Genomic DNA, 6,000 nt, shown 5'->3' with positions numbered 1-6,000 from the left:
TATATTTTGTTCATCTGTTTATATAATTTCAAAGAGATGACAGGGACTGTATCAAGGAAGATTTGAAATTTACTTGTAAGGAATTTGAGAGTGAAGTAGTAAGTAGACTTCTTTACATGGGAGGAGTTAAGGGAGGCATGGGGAAGTCATTGCCCCCCTCCCAACTTTTTGACAAAAAATAAAAATACCACTTATATGATCCTTCAATTCTCATTTGTGTTTACCGTGCCCCCCAAACAGACAAAAGGTCTGCCCCCCAGCAGACAATTCCTAACTCCGCCCATACTTCTTTAAATAATTCCTATAGTTAAAGTATAAGTTTAAAGAATAAATTTTATTTTCCAAATACAAAATTGTCATGTAAAGATTATCATATTTTTGCTCATCTGTTTAGATAATTTTAAAGAAGTGGCAGTTACTGGTAAATACAATAAAACGGTCAAGGCCGATTTCAGTTTCTCATTTATAGTACAATGTTTCTATTAAGCTTATTAGTGAATGCACTAAGGATATGCAGAATACAAGTGCTAATGCACTTTTGTTCACGATAGTACATTTCTTTCTCATGGATGGGTCCGAACAGAGATACTTCATACTTAGACCTGTATCATAGGGAATTTTGAGAGGGTGCCTGGTTTTCTTCTTTTTCAGAGTTGACAACCCTTTTTCTGCCGGGAGCTCATGTGGTTCGGATTCCACGTTAAGCTATAGGTGCGCGTCTCATGTAGCTTCGCTGCTGAAAGGGATGCTATGGTCAAGTCAATCAAATTGAGAACCTTCTCAGAGGCGGATCTAGATGGTAAAAACTGGGGAATCCAGAATATGATAGGTATATCATGAGTATACTATAAGCTTTCAATAATATATAAATAATAGCTTTAATTATTTTTGTCATTCGAAAAACTGGGGGCCTAGGCCCCCGGCCGCCTGCTAGATCCACCAGTGAACCTTCTACCCGGTTCAGTCTGCCATTCATACATGGTCTGGCAAAAATATCTAGTATCTTGACACAACACTTGCCTTTCTTTTCTGTTTTTATTCATAACGAATTAAATGCCATTTACGAATAGTAAGAAAGAAACACAAAAATTTGATATAGAAAATCTAGATTTAAACATTACACAATAAGGGTCGGATTTAATATTTTGCCACCCTTAAGTCGAAAGGGGTTAGCCGCCCCTCCGATGTACAAAATTGTTAACACAATAGAAATAAAGTTCTTATTTTTAGTACAGTAGATAAAAGGGTGAACCCGGAAAAAATGGTACAGAAACGATTTATGGCTTGTTTGAAAGGTTTATGTTTGTACTTCAACATAACCAAAATCCACCAAAATCCCTCACGGGAACATCAAGATATGACGTCATCAAAATGGAAGCCAGTGAATTTCGCTTCAGTACATTAAAGAATGCATTAAAACCTCTACTGTTCATATGAAAAGTTAAATTTTCAGTTCATTTTTCAGAGAACACATCAGAAAAGAACTTCCTGTGCATATAGTGCTGCCATTTCTTAAATATGGCGTCTAACAATTAAAAAACGACTTTCCAAGGTGTGCTTTGTATAAGGGGCATTTCTTTAAAACGCTACTTACTGCAGAAACCCTCATATTAGAATTTTAGTGAAAAAATCTATGTATTTTTTTCTGTTCGTCACCCCCTAACATATATGTTTGTTAGCCAGCAACATCATGCGCTAAATTTCAAATGGTGGAAGTTGGAGCTTTCCAAATATTCGTAATTTTCGCAATCATTAACCTTTTCGCAATTATTAACTAAACCAAACTTAACATAAAGGTGGGTAAATACAATGTCTCGTTGTGCTTTAAAATCAGCATGATTCTGCAAAAATTTTCAACATGGCAGCTGTTTTAAAGAAATATGCCTTTTCTATTCTTGCAGCTTTATGTCAAAACGTTTAAGGAAAATTAACTGAAATATCTACAGTAGTTCTTCATCTCTACCCGACAAAATTTTACACAATCTTTTAACAGCCAAAATCAAAGTACTTACTATCAACAACAACGAAATGCCCAAAAATTCGCCAAAATCCACCAAAGATAACGAAATTTTTGCTGCTCATAAATTTCTTTTCATTCACGAAACACATTGCAGAAAACTTTTTATTTGAAAATCAGTAATTACATCCTACATATGTATGTTAATCGTCACCGACAATTTCCTTACAATAAGCCCTGTTGTACGACAAACATACACTACGTGATCAAAAGTATCCGGACACCTGGCTGAAAATGACTTACAAGTTTGTGGCTCCCTCCATCGGTACTGCTGGAATTCAATATGGTGTTGGACCACCATTAGCCTTGATGACAGCTTCCACTCTCGCAGGCATACTTTCAATCAGGTGCTGGAAGGTTTCTTGGGGAATGGCAGCCCATTCTTCACGGAGTGCTGAACTGAGGAGAGGTATCGATGTAGGTCGGTGAGGCCTGGCACGAAGTCGGCGTTGTGGGCAGTATTTGGAAGTCAACGCCTGTGGAAGTATTACCCTTATTTCGGCGACCGCGAAAACTATGGATTTGACACTAATATCGGTCATTTTGGATTACATTTACATGTCTCGGTATCCTCTCCCCCCGCTGATTCACGGCCCGCATGCAATGGTAGCTGAATTTGCAAATCATCGCTAACGGAAGTGCCACCATTAATCTCAGCGACCGCGAAAACTATGGATTTGACACTAATATCGGTCATTTTGGATTACTTTTACATGTCTCGGTATCCCCTCCCCCCGCTGATTCTCGGCCCGCATACAATGGTAGCTGAATTTGCAAATCATCTCTAACGGAAGTGCCACCATTAATCTCAGCGACCACGAAAACTATGGATTTGACACTAATATCGGTCATTTTGGATTACTTTTACATGTCTCGGTATCCCCTCCCCCCGCTGATTCTCGGCCCGCATACAATGGTAGCTGAATTTGCAAATCATCCTAATGGAAGTGTCACCATTGATCTCAGCGACAGGGAAAACTATGGATTTGACACTAATATCGGTCATTTTGTATTACTTTTACATGTTTCGGTCCCCCCCCCCCGCTCACTCCCGACCCGCATGCAATGGTAGCTGAATTTGCAAGTGATCACTAATGCAAGTGTCACCATTGATCCCAGCAACCTCGAAAACTATGGAATTGACACTAATATCGGTCATTTTGGATTATTTTTACGTTTCGGTATCGCCCCGCTGACTCCCGGTCCGCATACAATTATAGCTGAATTTGCAAATCATCGCTAATGGAAGTGTAACCATCGATCTTAGCGACCGCGAAAACTATGGATTTGACACTAATATCGGTCATTTTGGATTACTTTTGCATGTCTCGGTATCCCCCCCCCCCCGACTCCCGGCCCGCATGCAATTATAGCTGAATTTGCATATCATCGCTAATGGAATTGTCACATTGATTTCTGCGACTGCGGAAACTATGGATTTGACACTAATGTCGGTCATTTTGGATTACTTTTACTTTTCTCGGTATCCGCGCCCCCTGGTGCCCCCCGGCCCGAATAGGGTGAATTAGGAAGTTAACGTGATCAGAGTTTCACCATTGATTTCAGCGACCGCGAAAACTATGAATTCGACAGTAATATTGGCCATTTTCTATCACTTTTACATGTCCCTGTAAACGTCCCCCTGAGACTCCTGGTTCGAATTTTAAAAAAAAAAAAAAAGATTCGTCTTGGCTTGGGGCCTGAGCCAAGGTACCCCTGATCAAAATTTCTCGGTCCACTCGTCTGATCCCCAGGCCGCACACAGACAGGCAGACAGATAAACACACGAACTCTTTATTTTATTTATATTAGATTAGATAGATTCTTGCAAATTATGCCAGATTTTCATGTTATCTTTCCGAACTAATTTTAAAGACGCACTCCTACTTATCTTTATATATATATATATATATATATATATATATATATATATATATATATATATATATATATATATATATATATATATATATATATACAGTATATCTATATTTATATTTATCTATATCTATATATGTATATAACAAAGGCAGGAATTACCCCCTAAAAAACGCTCCTGGAGGACCCCTTTCTCAAAAAATTTGCTTTGTTAACAGCCTGGGGAAACACTTGTAAAAACTTCAGTTTTCGTGACGGACGATTACAGAGACCTGGTGAACTCCCCCCCAAAAAAAACTCCTTTAGCGATTGAATTTAAAAAAATAGTTATCCTCAGGTTAGTATTCACTGAGAATATTTTTATAAAATTTTAATTTGATGGATAAATCAGTAGACTTTGATACATCCACATCGTATCCACTGAGTTGCGAAATTGTGTACCTCCAGACAGGGCGGCCGAAGAAAATTTTGTTGGGGGACATCTTCAATGTTTGCTATATTAGTCTGGCATTTAATGTGCATAGTTTGCACATTAGTATTCACTGAGAATATTTTTATAAAATTTAAATTTGATGGATAAATCAGTAGACTTTAATACATCCACATCGTATCCACTGAGTTGCGAAATTGTGTACCTCCAGACAGGGCGGCCGAAGAAAATTTTGTTGGGGGACATCTTCAATGTTTGCTATATTAGTCTGGCATTTAATGTGCATAGTTTGCTATATTACGTATACATTTTCGTGAGCCAGGGAGGTTCATTCTTATCAAACACGGAGATTATGAAGGAGCAAATCTATTGTACAAAATATAATAAAAACATCTCTTTCGGATTTCTATCATCCCGCAGTCCAACCCCGAGAGAGAAACATAAGAGATAGGCTTTTTGTTTTTAAACAAGATAACGTGCGAAGCGACGGCTTTACATTGTGAAGATTATATTAGTGAAGATTAAACGAATATAATTTTACAACTTCTTACATATTACTAAATGTTGAGCTCCCCGTTGCTATGTGGTTAGCGTATGCGCCTTTCTCGAACAAGGTTTGATTCATGGTAGAAGCTCATGTATTTCAAATCCGACGTTAAACTGTAGGTTCACATCTTGTAGAGCTTTGCTCCTGAAAGAGCTAAACTATAATCTAATTTAATATTACTAAATATTAAAAAATTATGACTTACCAAGATGACGTCAATTTGGCAGTCATCAAATCCATTTTATACTTTCACTTAATCCAGTGGATATTAATATAATCGCTTCAACTACGGTCAGCGAACCATCTAAATTTTCGTTCTTTTTCTGTTCTCCAGAGGGAAGAATGAAATCATGCTAGATTTTGCCAAGATGCTAAAGTCAAGATGCTAGATGCTAAATGTGAGTGAATTATCTTAGATCTAGCACCAAGATGCTAGATATGGCTTCACTGGCGGGCTTCGATATCTACAGAAGTTTCTGCTAAAGCATTCAAAGAAACTATAGCATAATATTTCGATAACATCTGTGTGGTCCTTCGGTAGGCTACACATCCGGTAAGAAGCTCAATCCTAATTGTAAAATTGGTAGGAGGAAAGGGTTCGTGGCCAAAACAAAAGACTCGTAGCCGGCTTATATAGATAATTGAATTCAAATTTTCAAGTATCCATTTACTGAATGCCCATATCGTGTATGCATCCATTTGCATGCATTATTTAATAAGTAAATAAATTATACACACAATTAATTATGTCAGTGATATACGGTGTTTATTGGTAAAAAAAAAAAAAAAAACAATGAAGATTAATCTTAGAGTGGAGAAATGGTTATCCTTCGTTTTCATTATCATTTGGCCATGAAACAAACGCCTGACAGATATACAACCCCTATATACAACTATGTGATGTTGGAATATATAACTCGTAGGGTATGATGCTTTACTTTTTCAAAAATTTCAGTACTTCTAGTGTACCCCTTAAAATGTAATAAAGAACTAATGGCCATGTTTTTTTTTTTTAAAATATTCAATTAGAACTGGACAATTTACACAAAATTTGGAATCGACAAATGAAAACGGCACTTGTGGGTTCGAGATCTCATTGTTGAAAGGATTGGAGACAAACATATAAAC

The sequence above is a fragment of the Thermobia domestica genome, chromosome 5, assembly GCF_964235325.1.
Source record: "Thermobia domestica chromosome 5, izTheDome1.hap1.1, whole genome shotgun sequence".
Taxonomy (NCBI): domain Eukaryota; kingdom Metazoa; phylum Arthropoda; class Insecta; order Zygentoma; family Lepismatidae; genus Thermobia; species Thermobia domestica.
This window is presented reverse-complemented; position numbering follows the sequence as displayed.